Below are 25,532 nucleotides of genomic sequence, written 5' to 3' on the forward strand. Positions count from 1 at the left end.
CCCTCCACTGCTGCGTTTCCAAAAAAAGCATCTTGTTTTCTAAGTGCTGCTCCCTCAGATATCAAAGGGGAAAATGAAACAGGAATGTGGCTGTGGAACTGCCTTCCCCAGTGCCAGACCCTTGTCCCACAGTACTTTGCTGAAATCCAGTGGATGAAGCATGAGCTGCTCCTCAGTTGGGATATTAATCATGAAATGCACAAAGCTGTTTTACTGAGTGCTGTGTTAGATGCCATTGTCTTTGGAACCTCTTTTTTTGGTCATCTTGATGCTCTGTGGAGAAGCTTTCTGCACATCTGTCTCCTTTTGGAGGGAGAGCTCCTATCTTCCAGGAAAAATGAGACCACTCCATCAAACTGAATTGAGGGGCTTGGTGGAAACCTTACTTAACCATAGTTTTGGGCATCATTTCAAACAAAATATAAATCAGGCCAGATCTGTTTGAGCTAAAGCTCAAATCTGCCAAGAAGATTTGCAGGCTTGAGAAAATGCAGTCCAATTTTTGCATCTTACACTGAAGCCCCAACTTGCTACAATTTGATCACCTTTACAGAAACTCTGTGCAGCTCCAATGAGACCTTTTTTCAAACACTACATTTAAACTTTATACCAGGAGATGTGAGCTCCCACTTTCTCCAGCTCTGCAAGGAAAAAAGAAATGACTGTGGCTGTTGTGTTTGGAAGTGCATGTGCACTTACAGGAGGGATTTTCAGAGGAACAGAATTTGTTTCACTGTGTGGCTGGGGGAAGAAAACACTTGTGAAGTGTTCCAGTCCTAATTTAACGTGCTGCAGTGGATAACTGCAGCACTGCCAAGAGAGAGAGCCCAGCAAGATGTGATGTAGAGCAAGATAGCATTTCCAGAAATGAAGAGCTGTTTCTTCTGGGGGTTGCTGGTGGGCTGTGGTTCTCCACTGGAGTAAGAAGTACTGAAATGAAATTCATGTTTTCTGTGAAGTGCTGAGGTGGTGAGCAGCGCTGCTGTGGGGAGTGGAGATGCAGAATAAATCAGAGTTTAATGTGGCTGTTCTTGAGGACTTCACAGACTCTGGGATTTCACCTGGGCTCTCTGAGGAGCCTGTGATGAATCCTGATAATCCTCTGAAGGGCTGAAGGATGTGTTGTGGCAGAGACGTGTGTCCTGCTCCTGGGGCTTGAGACACAGCTGTGCTGCCTTGCAGTGCCTCTCCCTGGCTGTGGTGGACTTAATCAAGTTTGTTTAATGCAGGCACTTAATTCCCATTCTGCTTTTCTGCCATACTCTCACTTGCTAAGGAGTTTACTTGACCATTTTAAAAGAAAAGCTCAAATATGGAAGGACAGTCATTGTCAAAAAACCACCTCTCTGGTTTTGGCTAGCTAATTATTTTACTTCTTTCTTTATTCTTTAGTAAATGCTGGAAAAATAATTATTTTTTAGACCTCTTATTTTTTTCCAGTTCTGAGAATGTTTGAGATGAGCCAATAGCGGTTTGTTCTTGAAACTATGCTATGTGTTATAAATGGGCTTTTATTTTTAAATATTTTTGCAGCAATAAGTTGGGGGTGAAAAAAGTGCCTTTGTTTGCCTAATGATGTTGGCTTTATGGATCCATAGAACATCAGTGCTTTAATTACTACAAATGGATAATAAACACTTTGCTGGATATGAGAATGGGAGAGACACAGTGTGACTGTCATTAGGAACAATTGGATTTTCTCGTGATAAGTTGGTAAAAAATGTAAATACTACAAATAACTGCCTGAGGGCTTGTTTAGATAACAGTGCCAGAAACCAGGCAGCAAAACTGGGTTTTACAGAAATTGCTTCCTCTGTTGGAGCTGAATACAGAACAAGCTGAATGCACATTCTCCCATAAGCTGTCATGTTTTTCAGTTTCTTTGTGACCATTTTACATTAAGATATCTGGTGCATCCTTGAATTACTGGGAAGACCTGGATATTGGCACAGGAGTGGTTGGGTTACATTTTATTTCTGGCAAAACCATCACAGGGCTGTTAAAATCTCTGCACTGCCCATGGGTTCCCTATCAATATATGGGAAATTTCCACCTTGCTGGAGCCCCTGGGGGAGAGGGAGCAAGGCAGGGCAGAACTCTGGCCAAAAACCTGGATGTGGCTTGGGGGTGTTGGCTCTGGCACCTCAAGCAGGTGCTGATGGGAGCACTGGTCAAGCTGCTCCTGTGTCCAAGGGATGTTTTGTAGGGAGCTGCCACGCCATGAATTGAGGAGGAGGAAGCACAAGATAAATTAGCTGTGCCATCCTTTGTAGGGGAGGTTTTATGATGTATTCTTTCCTGTCTGGGACTCCCATCATACCTAGCCCTTAAAATAAGGGCTGGTGAATAATGGCTTGGGCAGGCAATAAATACATAATGCAATGCCACCTTTGAACCCTGTAGCTTGTGTGTAGGTCAAAGATTATATGGGTTGTAACTATGATTTATGCCTTCAGTCTCTTGGTATTTTTTAGACCATCTTTGCTTGTCTGCTGGTATGACTTTAATTATTTAATTATTCTATTTTAGGAGGCCACTGTGATCCTTCTGATACTGCTACAAATTACACTTTTTATTTTTCTGAATATGAAATCAAACTTTGTGTTCAACAAAAACTTGTGTTTAAGTATATTCAGAAAAATGTCAGTACGTACATTCATGGAAGTGTCTATGTTCAAGTTTAACAATTTGTTAAAAGGAGAACTTGATTAATTATTAGTACCAGGCTTAGCAATTGTCTCTCTGAGCAAATAATGTAAACTTCCTAATTGTTGCAGAATGGTAATTACAGACATCTCAACAGCTTCTGTATTAATTAATCTCTCAGCAGTTGATCTGAAATTTTTCAAGTGATGAATGATGGCTTGATCTCAAAGTTTCCAAGATGGATGTTGTTTGATGTTTAAAGTGCATCAATCAACCCTTAAGCAGAACTTGACAAAATAATGTGATTGAGATGTTTTCAGGTCTCTCCTGATCCTGTGTCTCTGCTGTACCTGAGGTCTGGGCTCACCTGCCTTATGCTGAAGGGCTTTCTGATGACATGAAAGCAAATATTGATATTTAGTTCTACTCTGCTGTTCTTGCTGTTCAGCTGGCAGGAACTCTGCTGCAGATGAATGGGACCTGCTCCCAGTCCTGCAGAGAAAAGGTGCTCACACAAAGCTCTCTCTCATTCCCAGCTTTTCAGGCTGAGCTGCTGCGTCTGGTGAGGTGTGAGCACCTTGTGTTTGCTGCTGCAAAGCAGCTCCCAAACCCAGAGCTCTGGCAGTTCAGACACTTGGATGAGTTCCTTTTCTGGTCATTCCCTTTGCTCTGGTGTTTGAAGTTCCCTGTTCTGGGGAGCAGTGGTTGCTCTTGACTCGCCTTGTTTCTTGTAGGATCCCTCAGTGTGCAGCTTTCACTCCGTGCCTTGTGCAGTATTTGGCAGGCTTGTTTTGTGCTCCCTGAGGCTGTTGGAGGTAATTTTCTCCTGGAAGAGGTTGGCTTTATGGTATCTCTGCTCAAACAGTGCTGCAGCAGCCAAGCAATCACTGCATTCCTTCTTCAGTGGCATGCTCAGGGTGCTTTGTCACCTGAGGGGAATGACTGATGTGATGGGCTCAGCCGGGAAGGGAGGGAAAGGATCACAAGTGTCACTGGTGTGTCACTGGAAACCTCAGGAGGCTTTTCTGTGGTTCTTGCAGTCTGTAGGATGAGGAGGATGCTGGCTGAGGCAGGGCTGGGGCAGTGTGTGCAGCCTGAGTGCCCAGAGGGGTTGCTGCCCTGGCAGTGCCACAGCCTCACTGGGTGTTGGCACTCCCTGTCCTCAGAGCCAGCTCTGTTTTTAAATCTGCTGCCTCTACAGCACACAGCCCTAAGATTCCAAAGCCATGTTGTCTGCTATCACTGATATTTTAATCCACTGTTAGCCATGCTAATGTACTTTCACTTTGTGTTTCAGTTGTAATGATCTGGATAATCCCATTAACTGTCCTGGAGCTCCAGCACGGCCCATCAGAAGAAAACCTCAGGACTGCAGCACTCAAATGTAAGTGGTCCTGAACGTATACAGTTAACAATCAAGTGTAATTGCAAGGAATAGTGCTTGGAATAGATGACTGCACTCCAGCCCCAGGGCGTTGTGGCAGATGCAACATAAGGTTTAATAAACTAGGTCCCTGTTGCCACTATTACTATATAAGAGTAATAATAGCAGTGAGAGTGAAAACATCCATCAAAAGCCGACAAATCCGACACAGATTATACATGTGCACATGCACTGACTAAAGATGCCATTTAAATCTGATGGAACTGCTAATAAAAAATTGTTAATGGTCTTAATGAAACATCATTTTGTTCTTATTACCCCTTTCACGTGAGGTTATTTTTGTGGAAACAATTATTTGAGTTTTGGGAAAAGGTGTTTGTAATTACAAAAGTAAAGAGCAGTATGTTGCCTGATAAATCATAGACGCAATAACTCTGTTTAGGAAGCACCTTGTAGTTAAAGCTTAAAGTCAAAACTGAAAGCATGGTGAATATACACACTTATTTTTAGCAGTGACTGTCTTTCTTGTTGTGTATTCCACCAGAAAACCCCGCTAGACAAATGACTCTTATTTCAGTTTGTGGGTGGCCTCGTCGCAGATGTGCTTTTTTAAGAACCAGAAAAAGAACATGTGTGTGATTTATAATGAATTCGTGTGTGGGTAGGTTTATTTTTTAAGCAAAAGAATGTCCCAAAAAAAGTAGCAAGGGGGACATTCCTTTGAGCTGATCCCGCTGTTGCTGCTGGTGGTGCCATGGGTGTCCCACTGAGGGGGCTGATGTCTTTGTTGGAGCTGGCAGTGGTAACTGCAGGATACAGTTCTGACATGATTTAGGCAGGTGACAGCTTTGCCAGCACCTGATGGGCCGGGTCATCCTTCCTCCTCCTCTGGAATGAAGTGTTCTGAGATGCACTGGTGAAAACCAGTGTGGGTGTGAGTGGGCTGGGGGAAACTGCTCATATAAGTCAATTTTCATGGCAAGATCCAGTGCCAGTGTTCTATTTAAAGAAGAGCAAGCTGCTTGTCACACATGAACCTAAAATAGCAGTGTAAATAAAAGAAAGGTCTGGTTCAACAGTGCCTGCAGCCGTTTTCCATCCCTGTTTGCTCCTCACTTGCACCGCATGCACATCCTTGGAGTTCAGCTTCCACATCAACTCTTCTGCCTTGAATTCTGAAGTGTAAGGTGAAATGCAAGCCCTGTGGGCTGCTGGTGAGCTGTGTGCCCTGCCCGGGGCTGGAAGCAGATGCCTGCAGGTGTGAGTCCCAGCCTGGCAGGGAGATGCTGTGCTGCCAGCTTTGGGGTGTGCTGCTTTGGGGCTGGCATCTGTGTGTCAGACACATCGCTGCTCACTGGAACAGCTACCTGTGATGCTCTGGGGCTGTGCAGGAAGGGGGGGACTCCCACCAGGCAGAGTCTCAGATCCCACTAGAAATCCTGTTATCCCTGCTTCGTGTTTTGGTTAAATAATTTTTTCTCAGCCTGTCAAACATGGTGGCAGTCAGAGCCTGCAGGCTTAGGGACTCCCTCCTGTGTGATCCACCAGCTCAGAGCAATTCTGAGCGTTTCCTGCTGGTCTCCTGCGACATCCGAGGGATCTGGGTACCAGTGTGCTTGTGCCTCATCAGTCAGTGGAAGCTGAGATCCTGATTCGTGCAGCTTGGAGCCTGTTGCTGGAAAAAAGCACTCATTTTCAAGGCAACACCCTATTTGCATTCAAATGTAAGTGCTAACAATTGTGTGAACCTGTTGCAGGTGCTGAAATGTGGCACCTGCTCCGGGGGGTTAATAACACCAGTAAAAGAAAACGTAGCCATGAGGCTTGCTTAATGTGGCCTCAGAGACTGGGTTTGTTCCTCTGGAAATGTATGCTAATGAGAAAGCTATTCAATAAACCTCCACTTTTCTACTGCATAAAATGTGTGGCTATTGGAGCACTGAGTTTTTGGCTTTCCAAATTAATACCTTGCAGCATGTTAATGCTGTCCATCCCTGTGGGGAGAGTGAGGCAGGGATAGAGACACTCAACTCTAGTTTTTGGATAAAGAATGTTTAGACTTACAAGGCTCCTATTCTGGCAGTATTTGGAAGCCTGGGTTTGTCTTTGAGTCTTGTTTTGTGCTCACCAAGCCCAAGGAATGATGTTGAAATGTTTATTAATTGTAATTACTGTTGGAAAAAAACATATATGGCAGCACCTGAATTGTGCAAAGGGGCTTCCCAATTCAGGAAGGTGATGTATAGGCCACAGCAGAGATCACATTTGTTGAAGTTAATATTCTTTGTGTATCTTAATGGACTTATTTGTGGCCAATGACCAATAAAGACACTGCTGGATTTTGCTGGTTTTTTTCCCAATGTGTAATATATTCACATTTTCCAAAGAGGAGGGATTTGTTTGCATTGCATGGTTGTGTTGCAAGAGCTAATATATTAAACATTTTCCCAAAGGATATCAGTGGTCTTTAATTAACTTTTTTCCCATAGGCCTATAATACAGCATTATACAATATTTGGTCAGTACCCTGCTCTCCTACTCCTGGCTAGGACTTATTGGCTCTCATTTCCTGGGGGAGCATTATGAGTGCAGACAGGAAGAATGCATCAAATGAAAAGTTAATTGTGTTTAAGCTGTGGGTGAGAAGGAAACAGGGTTGAGGCATCCATTCTGTTGTGCCTCTACAATAAGAAAAGCTAAATATACAATTTCCTGGGCTACTAATGCAGGAAAGCAGGGGAGAATCAGCTCAGTTGGAGGACAAAATATAAAATACTCAGGCGGCCACAGGAAACTTCCTACTTGAGTCTGAAAGCTGGTGTCAGGATGGTGGAGGTGCCAGCAGTGGTGGGGATCACGTTCTGAGGAAGGATAAAATCCTGTCTGCTTCCCAAAGGCTGTTAGCCAGATTCCACAAAAGGAGCAGCGAGGGCTGGGACAGAGGGACTGGTCCCTTGGCAGACTCCTCATGAATGATGGCAGGGTTTGGTGCCAGCCCCTGGGCAGGGTCCTGCCCCTGCCCTGCTGGCAGGGGGGGCTTTAGGGGAAGCCAAGTGGGGCACATCTGAGATGGGGATGTTGGAGCAGCTCCCAGTGCTCCTCCTCCAGCAAAATCTGTTTTGTGCAAGGACATCAGCTCCCAGGGGGGTGATAACATGAGAAATAGCAGCTGTTTCAGAGCAGGATTTCCAATATCCTCCTCACTGGAGATGTCCCTATTGCTTATAAGACATTTTCATTGGAAAGGCTCCAACTGTCAGCAGCAATTTACCCGGTGAGGGTCTGTTGTTTTCTGCTCTAATCTGGTTAATGGGGCTTTGTGGAAGCAGGTCCTCAGATGTTTGCTTGATCACTGATCCCAGAGAGACAGTTCTAGATTTTATTTTTTGGGGGTTTAAGGTTTTTGTAGGAACTAAAATTTGGTGAAAATTGCTGCATTAAAAAAGGTGGCTTCTACCTCAGCTCTGTGCCAAATCTTACCTAGCATTGGAATTTCAGATTTGATCCAGATTACTTTGCTTGCTGTAATTTACTCAAAATTTCATACGCTTCATACGCTTTCATACGTAGGATTGTCTTGCCTGTGACTTTAGCAAAAGTTGGTTATGTTAATTTAAAATTTATCACAAACTCTGCCTGGTCCTAGTTCAGGTTTGAGCAGTAGAGGCCAAGTCCAGAGACAGTTTTGAGAACTTCTGGTGAATGGGGCATGGGAGGAGTTGGGGAAAAGACAGACAAAAATGCAACTGTGATGATTCTCTTGGAATTTGATTTGCATCTTTTCAGTCTTTAGAGTGCACAGACCAACGTGCATTGAGTGAGAGCAGCTCAGGACTCTTCCCAACAGTGAGCATGTGTATTCTTGTAAATCAAAATTAACTGGTGTGCTGGGATCTAATGTGCCAACTGCACATGGCAAGTGACAACACTACTGTGGCTTTATTGCTTGGATGCTTGTAACCTCTAGAGATCTTAATTAAGGTTTCATTGTGCCGTTCATACACTTAATTAAAAAAATCAGTTCAGTCCAGTGTCCTGATGCTGCAAATACCTGCATGCTCTTACCTTTATAATGAGTGATTTTGCTGGAAATATTCATAAAATTCATAACATTTCAATATCATAATGAACCAAGCAGGTTGAGTGCTTGTATATGCCCCAAGGTTGTTGCTATTAGGCCAGTACTGATGATAATGTTTTAAGAAAGGTGGATTATTAGTAAATATGTGCTCAGTTGTCACAGCACAATCAGAGGAGCTGCACCCTGTGCTCCACATTCGTATCCAGGTGCACCAATCACTTTGGATTTTCCTCTCAGTGTGATGTGACAGACTGTGACTGACACTGGGTGTAACAGTGAAAGTGAACGTTGCCCAGGAATCTTGGCTGGCTGGGAAATAAAAGTAGTTTTTGGAAAGAAGCCTGGTGGAAGAACCTTAAAATAATAAAGAAGGGTGGGGGAAGAGTATTTAGTTAATAGAAAGGAGTTCCTACAAGTATCAGACTTTCTTTAAGGATATGTACATTAAGCACTGAAATGCATTAAATGCTCTCTCCTCTGCCACAATGGTTTTATTCAGATTGCAGGCACACAGATGCTGCTGTGCCTGACTTCAGCTGTTATGTCCATAAAACTAAAACAAGAGGATTGGACTGAGGCTGTTTGTACGGAACACATTTAAATTCATTTAGAAATGGTGGTTTTCACTGAGATGGACAAAGTTAATAGTTTTCTTGGGTATTTGTTCTGTGATGGGCTTTTCTCTGCTGTTGGGCATTATGCAAACTCCCATTTTAAACAATTTCTTTGCACATTGTTTTTCCCTGTAGCCTAAACAAGACCATAAAATTGCTGCTATGCTTCTAATCCTGATGGCAACACTTTATATAAAATATCTCCTGATCTCAGACATCATTAACTGTGATTAAAACAACTGGCAGTGGTTTGATGAGCAGCTATAAAGGGGTGTGTTTACCTGCCTTCTCAACCTTTTGTTCTTCTAACAGGACACTTAGATCAAATCCAGTATCAGTGGAGCTTTAATATGCAGTTTCAGGTAGAATGAAATAAAGATCATAGCTTGCATTAATTTATGGACAGAGCTTGGAAGACTTCATAGGAATTTTTTTTTGAAGTTTGAACAGGATTTTTTTTCTCATGTAGACAAAGGAGTTGCCTTTGAGATGAGCTTGGTTCTGTGTGAATGATGAGGGGAATAATTCCCCACATGGATTTGTGACAATCTAGCTCTGGGTGCTGGTGATTCAAACTCTAGACTTACCCAGCTCCTACAGGGAAATCTAGAATGAATTCTGTATTTGTGGTCCGTGGTAACCAGGCCTGTATCTTTCTAGCAGCTGGATGTTGTGAGTGCTGTAGAAGCTCCTCCTGAAGGAGCTTTAGTTAGAATCTCATCCCACTGCCCCAGGCTGTGCAGAAAATATTCAGCAATAGCCAGGCCATCGTTTGGTTTGGCTACGTGTCAGAGATGTCTGTGAAGTTAAAATTACACATGACATTTGTATGAGAGCTTTAGGAAGCATCACCTGTTTCTTTCTCTGTTGTGGTGGCACTGGCAGGGTGAGGGCACAGGGCAGGATTTTGGCTGCTGGCCCTGCAGATCTCACCTGAGCCTGACACAGGATCTTTATGGAATCTGCCAAATTCCACAGGCACCTTTGCTCCAGCTGTTCACTGGGGCAAACACACCTGCCAGCAAGGTGGGTTTGCTGATCAGCCCTTAATGTTTTGCAGTTGAATGTTTGAAGGCCATCCTGAAAACCCCAATTAATTATTTAGGATGTTCTTTCTTTACTGGGAGCTGTGTGAGAGAGCACCCAGCCTTTGCAGAGGGGCTGATGCCCGGTGCCAGCTCTGTCCACATCCATCACAGGATGAAGATTCATCCTGTGCAACAAAGGGTGCTGGAAGTCTCCTGCTGCTCCTGGGCCTGTCTGGAGCTAAATCTCTCTCTGGAGCCTGGCAGGGCTGGTGCTAACCCTGTCCCATCTGTCACTGATGCTCTAGCAGTGAGCATCTAAAACAAAGGCCTGCACCTATTTTGGTCACTTTAGAACTTGTCAGGACTAAGTTCTAAAATTAGCACCTACCTGCAAATAATAATAGCTGGGGAGAGAGACTCTGTGCTCTGCTAGGAGCCTTTGAGTACTGAACTCCTTTAAATCATGCTCTGAAGGCAGCAGGGCTGCTACCAGAGCATAAAGGAGTTTGTATATGAGTCTATATATGGATTTCCCCAAGATCTTGGATATTAAGGAGAATTTAAAGCGTCTGAATCTTTCATTATCTCAGGTCTGGTAAAATATGAAGGCTTTTTACGCTGTGGCACAATGATATTTTATTATAATTTATTTTTCAGTAGGCCCCAAGAAGCAGAGGAATTACTTTCAAGCAGTCTAATTTATAGTCTAATATTTGTATGGGACTGATTCACAAGTAATTAGGTATCTGTGCTTGTATTGAATTTCCTTTTAAAGAGCAATAACTTAAGTCTATAGAAAATACTGTGGGATTTCACCCATTCCAAAGTCTGCAAGTGTTTGTTTTTTCAAAGTAAGCAATGGATGGCACTTATTTCCCTGCATGTAAAACAATAAAAAAACCTCTTCTTGGATGCAGGACACAGGTTCACTATTTTAATGTCCAGCAGCCAGCATCCCACTGCACTGTTAATGGATTAACACCAGCTGGATGATTTGGTTCCTCTTTGAGAAGTTGAACTCCCTAGAAAAAGTGAGCTTGGAGTTTCTTGAATCTTATCCTGGGAGTTGTTTCCCCTCCAAGTTATAAAATCCACTTATCTCTCTTGTGACTTCTTTGTACTTGACAGAGATGCCTTAAAAATGGCAAAAATGGGAGCAAGAGAAGCAGGAGAGGTAAAAATCAAGGAAAACATCAAGGCACTTGATGACTTGAGATAACCACTCTTGGAATTCTTGCTACAGGAGATTGCAGGCGAGCTGAGCAGGTTTGGCAGGAGGCATTTTCCCCATTTCCCAGACATTTCCTTCCCCCATGTCCTCGTCATGGGGACAGTTCTGCCCCACGGCCACTTCCTTGGTGGCACCATGGCATTGCCAAATGTGCTGTTGGCAGTGGAAATAAAGATTGGATGCACCAGGAGGGTCTGGCTGAGCTCTGCAGAGGTAAAGAATGGCAGGGTTGTGGTGTCAATCACTTCCCAAAGGGTCTCTCTTCTTGTGTCAGAAGCTTTATTTTCTTTTGGTTTAGCAGCTTTGCTTGGAATTAATTAAACTCCTGACTAAATGCTGTGTCTTGGAAGGGGGAAATGGGGACTTCCAGAGGAATTTAAAACCAAAATTGCAATGGTTCTTTACTGATGAGGTTAAACTCTTTCCTCAAACATTCGTTAATGTGGTGATTTAGATGTTTCTGTATAGAGGGAGACTGTGCTGGATCTTCTTGGTTTTGAAAAGCATTCAATGAATGGAATTACTGGGCATTTGGACAGGATTTGTACACTGTATCTGTTCCTCTTAATTGCAGTAAGATAAAGTAGGGACGATTTAAAAACTTAATTCTGACTTGGAGAAATGTAGCAGAATTTGGCCAATGTTGAGAATGAGATTCCAGAATCTCAAATATATGTTAGGATGACTTGGATAAAAAGCAAAGCAAAGTCTGCTTAATGTTTTAAGCTCTTTCCCAAACAGCAATGAGTTTAAGCTTGTGCACAAGTGTGAATTTGCAGAAAATTACCAGGGTTTCAGAACTGAGCACAGTTAGTTCTGTTTGGAGCCCCCTCACCACAGGGAGCTGTTTGGGGATATTGGATAATTGCTGCTGCTCTTTGGTTGCTGTTAATATCTGTGTTTATGGACATCTGGATACTTTCATATTGTTAACTTTTTATAGGGATCCTTAAGAGTGTGTCTGTGTGTAATTATGCAGCCCTGTGGTCTGTATGGAATTCTGTTATCCAAATTGGACATAGCTGCTATTCTGAACATTTCAGCTTCACCTTGAGCACTGAAACTTTGGGTACAGTTACACAAATTTGCCAATAAACTCTTTGCTATTAAGAGCTGGTTTGTGGAAATATCTTATATATTGAACCCCATCCCAAAGCACCAAAACCCCTGCTTGCTGGAAGCTAGAGTGAACTGATGTGTGAATAGCTGATTTTTTCCTCACACTTACTTTAAAATTACATAACTGCTACGCTTGGGTTGTCAATTACCAGAGCAAGTAATATTCTGCATCCAGTTGGACTTCTAATAATATGAAATGCCCCACTGAACACCTGTTTGAATTATTGTAATGGTTTACAAGCCTGTGGAGCATTTCCCAGGCCATTCTGTGCAACGAGTGCCTGGCAAACCCGGCTGGGGCAGTGCCTGAGGCTCTGGAGCCACTGCTGCTGTGTGAGTGAAGCGTGGGGAAGCTGGAATGTGAAATTCCCAGCTCCCTGTGAAGCAAAGAGAACGTGGTGCTTTCACTCCTCCTGTAAGGATTGCAATGAATGGGGAAATGTTGCTTTGCATCTGTGAGCTGTGAGGTTTTTAAACCCCACATTGCTGTGGTGTGATTTTGGTGTTGGAAGAGTGAGCTCTGGAACACTGGTCTTGTTAGGCACTTTCCCAGCCATTATGACATTTGGTGATTAAGTGAAAACTCCCAATCAAGTCCTTGCTCCTATTTGTGTTTTCCATGAGTTTTTAGGAAACAGAGCTGAGGAGGGAGAGAAACCCTGAGGAGTTTGAGTGGGACGTGCAAGTCCCACCGGTGCTGAGGAGGCTTTGCCTCAGAGTCACGTTGTACCTGTCTGCAGGAAGGTCATTGATGAGCTAAGGTAGAAAATCATCTGGGATTCAGTCATGGAGGGTGAGCCTGTGTCCTCAGAGTGGGTTTGTACCTTTCAGGTGGTTTAATCCCTCTTTGGCAGAGTCAGCTGCGGGAATGGAGCCAGTGTCATTAAGCATCCCAGTGTTGTATTTCTTACATAATCACTGACTCTACAGTGGCTTCAGACCTCTTGTTGCCTACAAGCTTTATCTCATCACTGAGGATTCTTTCTGAGATGAAAAATACTGTTGTGCTCTGCAAAAACCAGATCTGAAGGCTTGGGAAGTGTCTGAGTGCATCCCCTCTGTTATTTTGGCTGTGGTCTCTGTAGGATTGCTGTGTTTGATTGCCCTGGTGACAGTCCCTCATCAGGCACAAAGGACAAGCCACCTTATTTGGACTGAGGATACAGTGAGAACCCTCCTGGCTGTGTCCATCAGTCTCAGCAGCTGGAAGTGTTTAAATGGTTTAATATCCTTTTATGCTGCTGAAATAAAAATTATATTATAAATAATATATATTTACTATATTATATACATATAAACTATACTATAATTATATTGTAAGTATTATATAATTTAATATACTTATTATAAATTATATTCTTAAATAAGAAGCAAAGCCAAGGCTATTTCACTATTGTTTTTATTATTTCTACCTTTATGCTGCTAGAAACTGATGAAAATGAAAAGTTTAATTCAACAAATTCGACAAAAACTTCTGTATCAGTCTTTGTGAGAGCTGCCTGAAACCATTTGCTGGGTCTAGGGCTCAGATCTGTGACTTGTTTACTTTTACAGCCCCTTATGCCAATAGTTTCATCCAGTATTTATGCATTTTTGATTCTCCTGACTCAAAAAAAATAAACCCCAAGAAAAAATTAAGAAGTTACTCTTGTTACTCAAACTATTCCTTGTCACCAAGCAGACTTCTTACATAATGTTTTCTTTCTTTGGGTGTGATGAAAGAATGATGATTTTTAAAAAAGTTCTGCTGACTCATTTTTGAGGAAATAACTTGATTTTTGTAAAATTGCCATGATTCTAGAGAGATGGCTCCTGCTGAACATAGAGCAGGCAGTGACTGCTCAGCAAGGTTCAGCAGGGCTGTTTAATGAGGGGTGAAGACAATACAAATGCAAATCCAGGGAACAGTTGCTTTTTCACAGTTGGTAGGCTGTGTTGCAGGTGCATTTTCTTAATGAAGGTTAATTTGTCTCATATTTTAACCTGACAGTACTTGGCATTGTTAGTACATGGGCTTGCTTAAAGAGGTAAAGGGAAGCTTTTCTTAGGTGAGGTTGGGATTTCGATTTCAAGTGTGCTGAATATTAGCTGGAGTTATTCAGGAAAGTCCTATTAGATTTTTATGAGAGAAAGGGCCTTTTGATTATTTTGACAGATTGGCACAAGGCCAAAATCAGCTCTTTTCCTTAGATATAAATCCTGAAAGGCTGAGATAAAATGGAATAGATTGGTGCTGATCAAGATTTACTGAAGGAGAACCAGAGGCAGGCTTGAGTACCACAGCAAGCAATAAAAAGGCCTTGGACACCTTCTGTCACATTAAACCCAGAGTAAGAGCCACTGGCCTGCCTCAAGCTGGTCAAAATCACCTTATAAGGTTTACTGTGTAACTGTGGAAAAAAAAGAAAGAGAAAAATTACCCTGCACTGGCAGAAGAAAAAGCTTTTCTGCAGTTGCTTATTAAGCATCATGTGTAAATTATCCATTGTTATCCTACTGTACCTCAAAGCCTTTTAAATCTCTCATGCCTCTTGTATCGACTTGTTTTCGTCCAGTATGAGCTCTCATGAATGCTGGATGCTGAAGGACTGGCTTAGAAATCAATTCCAGCTTCTGAAATATTACCTCTATGCCAGTGACTTCTGCTTCAGGGAATCTAGTTCAATATCCTATCTTACACCCATACAGATGACTCCTTTACCTTTCTTATTTCTGGAACATGCAAAGGGATATTTCTACTGTTGTAAAGTAAATAACACCAGAAATCCATGTGTGAAAAGGGCCTCTGGTATCTCTGGCAATGGTCAAAGGAATTTGGAGTTTTTCCCCTCTCACTTGAGATGTGATCCCACGGGATAATGACTGAAAGCACAATTTCCATGATATTTGTACAATAAACCAATGACTTTAATTCAGTCCTTTATAGATTGTCACGGAAGAAAAAGCAGCATAATCTGGCATCTGAGTAGAAAGTCTCAGATGTTTTGTATCCATTGGCATTTTCATCTTGCTGCTCTTACACAGATACAGAATTGGTAAAAGGATTTCTGTATTAAAAAGATGCTTATCTCCTTCGGCTGCTGAGTTCACTTTAGGAGTAAGTTTTAATAAGGAATTGCCTGTATAATAGAATAAAGTCAGATTAGAATCATGTGGGATACCTTTGAGTTTGCTCCATGTTGCTCATAGTGAGGTGCAGTATTTGATCCTTTATAGCAGGATCAAATTGTGGAATTTAGAAAAATTTGGATGTTTGCCAAGGGGTGTACTTAATTCATGTGACAGTTTTGTTTTTTAACTTCTCCGAAGCACTTTTGAAAAGGATCTGTTATATCAAGGGTTTGGTTTGAGCAGAACCTTTGGCATTTATGCCTGCATCTACCTTGAGTGTGTGTGTTACATCAGTGGGAATTACAGTCAGCCTTTCTTGAGGAATCCTTTGGAGAAGATAATGTTTAAATTAACATCCCAAAGCCTCAGTTATGCAGAAAGAACCAAGACAGTTCCTTGGCAGAGGAAAATTGAGGATAAAAAGGAGTTTTGACCAGTTGCAGGGATTAAGGCAAAGGAAGCAGTTTAACAAGGTGAGGTTTCAAAAATGTAGGTATTCCAGAGCCTGTTTTTAAAAGAAATTCCTGCTTCCAGAGTTAGAGCTTCTCTCTCGCCTCACAGACTCGGTTCCTGCAGCATCCTTGTGGCCACACAAAACTGAAAATTTAAAATGTTTTGAGACAGTGGAGTGTGAAGCTGACTTGCTTTGCATCAACAATTATTGATCAATCCAAAGTTAACTTAAAGCCCACAATAAAGCAGAGCAGCCAGAGAGCAGCGATGTTTTTGCAATATTGGTTGCAGAAGGCCCCTGTGCAGAGCTGTCCCCTCAGGGCTGGAGGGGACACAGGGATGGACCAAGGAGCCTCAGGGGGCACAGCAGCGTGGCTGGACACACAGAAAAGGTGTGGGATGAGGAATCAGCAGCTTTACAGAAGCTGGTTTTGCACTCCTGGGTGCTCTGCTAGGTTAATTTATTTCTGTCTAGTCAGAGCAATGATAGACACAAATCTCACTTCTGACCGAAACCAAATAAAATCATTAGTCCCCTGGAGCAGCTGGGGTGCTGACAATACTTTAAAGAAGCATATCCATCAAGAGTGGAGCTTGAAAATCAGCTTAGGATGAAGTCCTGAGCAGAATGGTGCTGGACTTCCAAATCAAATACGAATACTCCTGATTTTAAGGAATTGTGTAAGTTTAGGTCCTGGCTTTGAGAAAAGAGGTTTGTTTCCTTTTTCCTTTACTTTGCAGGTGTGAAATTTCACTTTGATGTACCATATCTGTGCTCTTGAAAGGTGTGCTCTTATTGAATCATACTTGATGGGCATAAATTTTTGGTGCTTCAGGTGCTGCTCAAAATCTTAATGATCTGTGTAACACATTAAGCTTCAAACTTGCTTTTTATTTTGATTAAATTTCTGACAAGCTTGCTGGTGATTGATTACTTTTAAAATAGTAAAATCCAGAGTATATTTGAGGTGTGGTTAATAGCATATATTCCACACTAGACTGCCCTAATGCTCATAATCTGGTTTATTTTGGTTAAAAGCAGAGTTTGTCATTAAGCAAAGTTCTGTCCCTCTGAATGATGCCCTGTGTTGCTGCTTCCTTCACCTCTCTGTGGGCAGCTCAGGTGTGCCTTGGCAAGCAGTGAGGATGTTATCTGTGGTCACACCTGCCTGTTCTCCTGGCTCCATCCCTTAGAGAAAGCTCCAGTGCTTTCCTTAACCCTTTTGGGAAAGGTGTGAGAGCTCAAAATAATGAGCTTTGGAAGCTCTCATAAGACCACAGAGAAAATTGTTCACTTGCACATGAAAGTTCCATTTGGAAAGTACAGCTGGATGGGGCTTGGGGCAGCGTGGCACAGTGGAACCCTGCCTGTGGGATCAGCTTTAATGTTCCTTCCTGCCCAGACCATTCCAGGATTCTGTGACTCTGGAAGCTCTTGGGAAGCAGACTCTGATTTCACTCTTAGCATGGCCCACAGTGGGAGCTGTTTTGGTGGGAAACTCCTGACCAGCTCTTCTCAGGGCGGTGGGAGATTCTGCCCCAGCCTGGGCACTGCTGTGTGTCTCTTGTTCACCTGCTGAGCTCACAGAAACTCAGGGAGTACCTGCTTGATGCCCCTCAGAGTGCTCTGCAATTTCACACCTTGCAAAAGGACAACTCTGACACAGCTTCACCTCCCTGAGTGCAGTGGGTGAGACTGAGGCTGTAAATCCCCTGGATGACAGAACATAAAATCTGCATGGATCATCTAATCTCTCCTGCTCTGACTGATAAAAAAGAAGGGTTGCTGGTGGGTAGTAAATTAGGATGCAGCACAAAAGTTTCACTTGCTGGAGGTGATAAATCATTGAAGTGTATCAGGCTTGTAGGATTGTCTTTGTTAATAACAACAGAGAGGATTATCTGTGTTGGGGTGGGGAAGAACTCGAGGGAAGGTCAGCATCTGCAGAGCCTTTCCCATGTAAATACCAGCTTCTGCAGATCCTCGTGGGTTGCTTCTGTCATTTTTGTGATTACAGTTTTTCATCAGGATATTGGCAAAGAGTTGGGTGGTGTTGCACTCCTTGAACAACAATGTGAGGGGGCAAAGAAGGGCTGGCTTCATTGGCTGGGGGTGGGGAAGTGGGGTATTTTTGTTTAGATTTCCTAAAATCTAAACACTTTGATTTTCCTAAAATCAAAATCACTGAGCTGTTTAAATGGGTACTTTACCCATACATCTGAGCCTTTGTGATGGAGCTTATTCTGGACATTCTGCTAGATGGTCCTCTTATATATATATTAAAATATATATATAAAATATATATTTTTAAAAGTATAATAATGTATCTAATAATTATATATAATTAATAATAATTATATATAAATCTTTATCTTCATATATTTTTATCTATATTTATATGTATTTTTCTCTAACTTTACTTATATATAATGATTATATGTATAATTAACAATAGTAATAATATATATATAATTAATCTTTAACTTTAGTTGCAGAAATACATTGAAATATGCTGGTTCCTCTGTTATAACCAGTGTCACCAGTCAAATCCCTGAGCTCTTGCTGTGCCTGCAAATGCCCAAGTGTCACTGTTAAAGGTTGCAGGGCTGACTCTCAGTAGGTTTTGCTTTGAATTCTCCCTCTTTGCTATCAAATGGAGCTGTAGGAGTTGTCCTTGCAATTGCCTGGAAATGCTCCTGCAGCAGACTGTTCCTGCTGAGCCCAGGCTGCAGGAGTGAAAGTCAAGCAGGTGGTGAGCGTGCCAGGACATGGAGGATTTATGCAAAAGATAGATTATGTATTTCATTGAAATTTTAAGCTCTTCCTCCCTTCTCTCCTTTCAGAAGCCGGAAAGATCAGATGGATCCTAAAACTAAGATCTTGACGTGTACAGCTGAAAATCTCTGCTTCAGATCACTGGTGTGTTTTTTGTTGTGTTTTACAAAGGACTTTGTTAAAACCAGAAATTCAGCTTTAGGAACTGCTGAGGAGGAAATGCGTTTGTAAAACAAATAAGTGTGTACAGAGGTTTGTTTGTTAAAGACAGTGTTTTAGGATGCAATTAGAGCACAGCAATTGAGGAGGAGTAACCCAAGCATTTTCCAAAATCTGATAGAGCTCGAGCTGTGCAGAATGAAAGAGCTCTTCTGCATGCTGGCACTTTGTGACTGGAAGAAGCTGCACAGGTTAATGCTTTTTGAGACCCTTCTGGGTTTGCCACTGCTGGCTGAGTTAATTCAGGCCTTGGTTATCAAAGTAGCTCACAGTGCTGACCCGACTCTGCTCCTGCTGAAGCTGGAAGGGGTTGGAGTGAGGCCAAAGCCAGGTGGTTTCTGGAAACTGCTGGACTCTGGGTGCCTCTATCCAGCCTGGGAAAGGGAAACTGTGCTCTGTGAGAGGCAGGAAATTTGGGATTTTTTGGGTAAAGTATTAGAGAACAGCATTGCTGAAAAGTGATGGTAGGTTCTCTCTTTTCTACAGGAAATATTCCTGCTTATTCCAGTGCTGGTGCGCATTGCACCTCCCAAGACAATTTTTGTGAGTTATTTTAATTGACTCTGGGAGCAGGGGAGTAAATGTTATCAGGTCTTTTGATTTGTTTACTTGCTGAAAGAAAGGCAGACAGAAATTGTGGAAAAGCTGGGCTTTTTCCCAGGTGTTGCCTCTTCCAAGCCCCAAAAAGATGTAAATAACCAGCCTGGGAGTATAGAATGAAACTCTGGGCAGCAATATTGCAGTGCTGCAATGCATTTGCAGTTCTGTGGGGTTTGTGAGTGGTTTGTGGTGAGGAATCAGGCAGCCAATGCATTATGAGGTTTCTTTGTTGCTGCAAAGGGAGAGAAAAAGTGAACCTGCTGATCAGTGAGGGTGAGAGATGCTGGAACTCTGCCTGGAGGTGTCAAGGATGGAGCAGAAGGGTCATCCCATGAGACCTGTGGCTTGGGCCACATCCAAACAGGCTCAGTGAGACAAACACAGTTTGTCAAAAGTGTGGCTGGGGTTCTTGTACCCAAATCTTAACTTAATTTCGGGTTGGCAAAGGTGTTCCCAGCAAGAGGATTTCACTTGGGATCAATAGGAAAGGCTCAGATTGCTTTGGGGGCATCTTGCTGCAGAGGAAGTTAAAAGTTTTGTCTGTTAACAACATTGCTGGAGAGAATCACAGAAAGCAGAATTTTACATATTCAAAGCAGTGTGTTTGTTTCAATTCTTTCAGGCATTGCTGCTACCATTTTTTTAAGAGAAATTAATACATTTTTGGAATTAATATTTCCTTGCAGGTGTACTTGTGTAGAAAGAGTGTGGGAGCTAGAAGGAAAGCAAAATTACTTCAGGATCCCATATATCTTCCCCTTCTGAGCCCTCTTTATTTTTCCATTTCCTTTGGGATGGAAGATGCCTCTTATCTATTGTGGAACGAGGAGAAAGAAATTATCACCTCCAAAAATAATCAGTCAGTGCCTGGTGAGGATGACCCTGTCACTTCATGTTGATATCATTCCTGAAAAGCCAAAGCAGTGGGAGCCAGGCTGTCCCTGGCAGATGGGTTTGGCTGTGGCACCCAGCTGAATCCTGGCTTTTCCTGACCCTCCTGCCCAGCAGGCACAGGAGCCACTGCCAGGGCAGGGATTTCTCCAGCACAGGCAGCTGGAGGGTTCTTGGCTCTCCTTTGGCAGCTGAGATGCCCCAGGGAGGGTTTACAGGGCTGCTGTAGGGTGGTGCTGGCCCCAGAGCTTTGCTTTGCTTTCTGGTTTAAATAGGCTTTGGTGCTGTAGCTGTGCTCTGTGCCTCGTGGCATTATTGCAATGAAAGATCTGTCAGCATTTCCAGGAGAAGGTGTTAATTTCAGGCACTTAAAACTCAGCAATAAAAGTTGCTTCGAGCAGGAATGCAAAGTACAAGTGCTTAGCAATGGTGTTAATATTTATACCCAGTCTTTCAGAACAGCAGTTTAACAATTTGAGATTTCAGCTGAGTTCTCCTCTCTGCACTTCAGAAGGTGGATTTCCTCACTGGCCATATGGGCTCCAGGTGTGTTTTACACTGAGGATGACAATTCGCCTGCAGGGGACACTCATTCCAGAGGCAGCTAAGCATCCAAAATTATTGGTGCCAGCAGCAGTAACCAAAAATTGGGTGTTAAAACTCCTCACAGCTTCCAGCACCACAGGATCTCCTCTTGTGGCTGAGTGAGGATCCTTTGGGAAAAAAATCCAAAGCCACCAACACATGCTGCATGGAATAAATCCCTTGCTATTCCTTTTTTTAACTTCTTTGAGAGTTTGGCTGAGACTTCCAACACATTTGCTTTCTTTGGGAGTTTGCCAAAGGTTTCTGTACTTATTCTTTAGTTTGCATCACATTCGCCAAGTTGTAATGCTGATTGGGTGTCTTTTTATGTCAAAGCTGTAGTTTTTATACTTTAAAAGAAGAAAGTCTATTTTTTTTATCTCTTGCCATTTTGAAGCAAATGGCAGCAGTCAATCTCTGAGACTGAGTTTGCTGAGCAGAACCTCAGCTGTTCTCCAGCATAGCTATCGAGGTTTAACCCAGCAAAGAAGCTCTGTTGGAGATGCCTTCTCCATCCAAGAGTTTTACAAGCATAAGGGATCTTCCCAACTTGGCCATTATTTTGAATTAACAGCAGCAGCTCCTGAATTCCAAACACAACAAGATTTGGGTGAGGGGATGTTCAGTTACTTCTCACAGCAGCACTATGGTCAAAGCTGAGACTGATGCAGAGAAAGAGCTCCTAAGTGGTGTTACTGTCCCATTCCCAGCCAGAATTCCAGAACCAGGGATGCTCTGGAAGGTTTCCCTTGGAGCTGCCTGGGCACTAACACTGGCTCAGAGCCCCTGCTCTTAGTGACCTGCTTTGCCTGGACCATCTGGGTGTGTCTTGGCTCTGATTTTCCATTGTAGCTTCCAGCTTTGCAGAGGAATACTTGGGATAGCCTCAGAAGACACAGGAATGTGGGTTTGTAGTCCCATGTCCTGTGTTAGATAAGTCCTGTGGATGTTTTCTGGTTTTGGTGGCATCACCTGTACAAAGACCTGTGGGGTGTTTGGGATTTTTGGAGCTTGCTCTTACAGCTACATGACCTCTACCAAAACTGGGGCTGGAAAAATATCCTGCAAGCCTGTCTCTTCCAATATTTTCCTGAACTGCTTGGCACACTCCTTTCTCTTTACCCTTTCCATGCAGTAAATCTTGCTCTTGCTGGCAGGCCTGGTAATTGCCTTATGTAGAATGAAAGTCTTCCATTCTCTTTGTTTTTATAGTATGCAGCCTTCCCCAATGAAGTTTAAAAGGACAGAAAAATTCATGGTGTTTGCAATAAGAGCATGTTTTATGCTTCCCTGCTGCTGCAGCAGAGACAATACTGCCCTGATATGGAGATGTCAGGGGCACAGGCCTGTATCTGAGGCAGTAAATGTTTCTTTTATTTCTTATTCCCTTTTTTTTTCTGGTTGCTATTAATTTTAAACTTCTCTTGGCATTTGCAGCCAAGAATAAAAAGGATAAAATCTTGAGGCTTTGTTTTTCTGCTCCTGAACCAAGACTTAAAAGAGACTCAAATGGGACTTGGGCTTATTCTGCTTTCAGAGACAGCTGGGAACTCTTAGAAATACATGTGAGCCCTGGAACACCACTGCCTTGGGGCTGAAGGCATTATCAGCTCCTGATCAACTCCACACAGAACATGTGCAGTGGGGATGAATGGAGACAAATGTCTAAGACCATCATATAAAGAATTAAAATCTATCTTCCAAGCCCTTGTGACTGTGGCCAACTGTGGTGCTGAAGCTGCTTTTGTGGGTTTTAACTGCACCCTGATGTGCAGCAGCTGCAGGATGTGCTCCAGGCTGTGACCTGAAGGTGCAGAGGGCTCTGCTGTGCCTTCTGCTCTCCAGACCGTTCTCACCCTCACCCCTCTCTCTGTGTTCCAGGAGATGGGGGGCACTGTGATAATTCTCTTAAAACTTGTCCTGACTGTGGCAGATCAGCCTCAGAGCACCCAGGGGAAGCAATGACAGGCTTGCTGCTCTTGTGTACATCAGGGCTCTGAAAGCTTTGCGAGCTCAGACTAAGGAATATGTGGGGTTTGGCAGTGCTGTGCAGGGCTGGAAGCTAAACTCAGCTGTAGGTACCTGCCAGCTGAATTTCCACATAATCACTGGAATTTCCATAACCACTGGGGCACTGACAGGAGGGTTTAGCTGTGTGATTTGGGTCCTAGGCTGGAACAGGTATTGTCATGTTAATGTAAGGGAAGTTCTGCCCTGGCTTATGGTCTGAACAGCCAAGAAATAACAGCTCCTTGCTTGACCCAGCCTGCTGATGGAACTGGGCTTGCTGGAGCAGGAAGGGCTGTGCTCAGTCTTGGTGGGGATGAGAGGCTCTGAGAGCCCTGCACTGCTCAGGGCTTGCCATGTGAGCCCACTCTGACCTGCACTGGGGGCACGCTGATAAATGCTGGCACTGCCCTCAGGAGTGTGACCAGTTTGTTAATCCCACACCACTGTGTCAAGTTCAGCCCTGTAAATAAATGTTTTATAATTATGTAACAGGTAACATATATATAGCTGTTATATGATTATATACAATATAATTATATATAATTCTGTAGTGTTGATGAATGCGAGCAGCTTGGGCTAGTGGAAGGTTCTCTGCTCATGATGAGATGATCTTGAAGGTCCCTTCCAGCCCAAACCATCCTGTGATTTTACTGCCAAAGTTTTCAGGGGACCTTTAGCCAAGATGCTGCTCCATTATGTCACAGGAAGGAAGATTCCTTCAGAGCATTCCTCTTTCTGAAGTGAGGTTTCCATTATGTTCTGTGTAAATAAGCATGGAAGTGCTCATCCTTTTTTCTGATATTACAACAAAGGGGATTTATGTGTGAAATAAATCTTTGTAAATCTTTGCAAGAGTGCCTGAATTATTTATGGGGGTTTTAGTTTGGTTTGCATACTGTATTGCTCTCTTGTGTTAAACACTTTATTCACCACCCAGCTTTTCACATTAATCACTGCAGGATGTGCTCAGTTATCCCTGCTCAAGAGCCATCTATTACATTCCAGTGGCCACAGCCAAATGGTCTAATTTTTCTGTTGGTTGTTCTATCCAATGGTTCATCAACTCATGGCTGTTATTACAGTAGCAGAGATGTTTTACTGTATCACATTGACGCATTTGTTGTTTTCATGATTTTGTCATTTTCTTCTCTCCTTTTGTGGAAGAAATCATGATTGAAATGGGGTCTTGTTCATTGAGCTGTGTTCAGCAAGTCCTATCCTGAATTTCTTTGTCTCTTTATGTGTAAATAGGCCCCTGGTATTTCAGCTTAGGCTGTTTTCCAAACCAGGTGATGACTGCTTTTTTGGGAGCATGTCCAAAACCTTACAGACATTGCAACCTTTCCTCATTTTGATTGGGAAAAAGCAATAACCTTGACACATTCACATCTTTTATGGTGTTATTGGCACGGAGTGGGAGACGGATGCAGGTAACCTCAGCTGCCTGGGATGGGCTGCTTTAGAATTGGCCCCAGTCCCTAAATGTGACCTCTGTTGCTGTCATTGAAGTGTTCAGTGTCTGTGCAGCTCTCAGTCTGTGTAAATGCCTTGTCTAACATTTAGCTGAGTCCTTCTGTGGGTCTCTCAGTGCTGTGGCATCTCCCCTTGCTTCATCACAAACAATAAATGGTGCATTAATTTGTATATGCACGCACATCAGGGCTTTCTTGTGCTTGTGGATATGAATGTGAACTCCTAGGGATGATGAACAGGATGAAGATGTGCAGCCAATGAGGTTTTGGTGTTGTACTTTCCTCACACACAGCTGACAATGTCTTTGAGGCCGTTTTGATCATTCCTTGGGATGCTGAATTCCTCATCTTTGTGAGTCTGAGCTATGGGACCTTAAGGGGTAGTGCAGCCTTGTCCTGGTGCCTCTCCTCACCTGCCACACACAGCTCATGTCACATCAGGGCCCCTCTCAGCAGTGCAGGGCCTGTCTGATAGCCACAAACACAAATCAAACAACTTTGGTGGGAATAGCCAAAATGATGCATTAAAAATACATGAGCACAGATGGCTGTAGAGTAAGGAAGTCACAGCTGTTTGCTCTCTTATGATTCTTAGGAACATGTTTTTAGCTAAGGTGCCTGAACCACCTAAAAACAAGAGAGGGGGAGGCCAGGAAACCTCCTGCCTTTGGGAGAAAAGCACAACAGGAGCCTTGTTCTGCTGTAATTCACGGGGGTGTTGCTCTGATCCGTAAAGCACAACCATGTGTTCACATCCCAAAGGGGCATAATTATTTCATGATAACAGCTCTCCCCAGAGTGGCCTTACTGGTATTTTAAAAAGCAATTATTGTGGAGAAAACCTATATTTTTAGTGCTGACAGTTTTAAGAATATCGAACAGTAGTTGCAGCTGAGATAGTGATTCACAGAGATTAATGCAGCTCTTCAGACTTCCCTCTTCCCAAGCCAGAGGGGGAGAGAAAGAATTCTTTACATAAACAGCTGTAAAAGTAAAGAACTTTTAGCACCCTCATGCAAACACCAGCTGTTGTCAGGTCCAAAGAGAAATTATTCATATTTTTCTTTTAACAGGCCAAACTGTGGAGTTCTTTGATGCAAATCTCTGCACTGGTGCTCGCTCAGGTTTTTCCAGGTGCTCTGGGAGGGCAGAGAGCAGAGTGTGAGTGACATTTGCTTTGTGAGGGAGGGGTGGTGCTGAAACCTGCATGTTGTGGGAGGTGAGGCTGTCACTTTCTAAACAGTCCAGAAATAATTGCAGAGTTGGAATCTGGCTTTGTTCATCCCTCTCTGCAGATACCCATCCTCAGGTG

The 25,532-nt window shown here is 43.1% G+C and overlaps 1 long non-coding RNA gene across 2 annotated transcripts in view; it reads left to right on the top strand.

Annotated features, from left to right (window-relative positions):
* Positions 1-25,532, top strand: part of LOC148183241 (uncharacterized) — a 48,805-nt gene that overhangs the window by 10,107 nt on the left and 13,166 nt on the right. Inside the window, exons 2-3 of one of the 2 annotated variants that reach the window (XR_015773661.1) lie at positions 3,944-4,030; positions 18,512-18,551. This is a non-coding gene — a long non-coding RNA (uncharacterized LOC148183241). Of the gene's footprint in view, positions 1-3,943; positions 4,031-18,511; positions 18,552-25,532 lie in introns of those variants that run through there. The other variant, XR_015773662.1, reaches the window with a different exon arrangement.

Source organism: Pseudopodoces humilis, chromosome 13 (assembly GCF_049639895.1).
Source record: "Pseudopodoces humilis isolate 2021_Gansu_Grassland_sample_001 chromosome 13, ASM4963989v1, whole genome shotgun sequence".
In the NCBI taxonomy this organism is placed as follows: Eukaryota; Metazoa; Chordata; class Aves; order Passeriformes; family Paridae; genus Pseudopodoces; species Pseudopodoces humilis.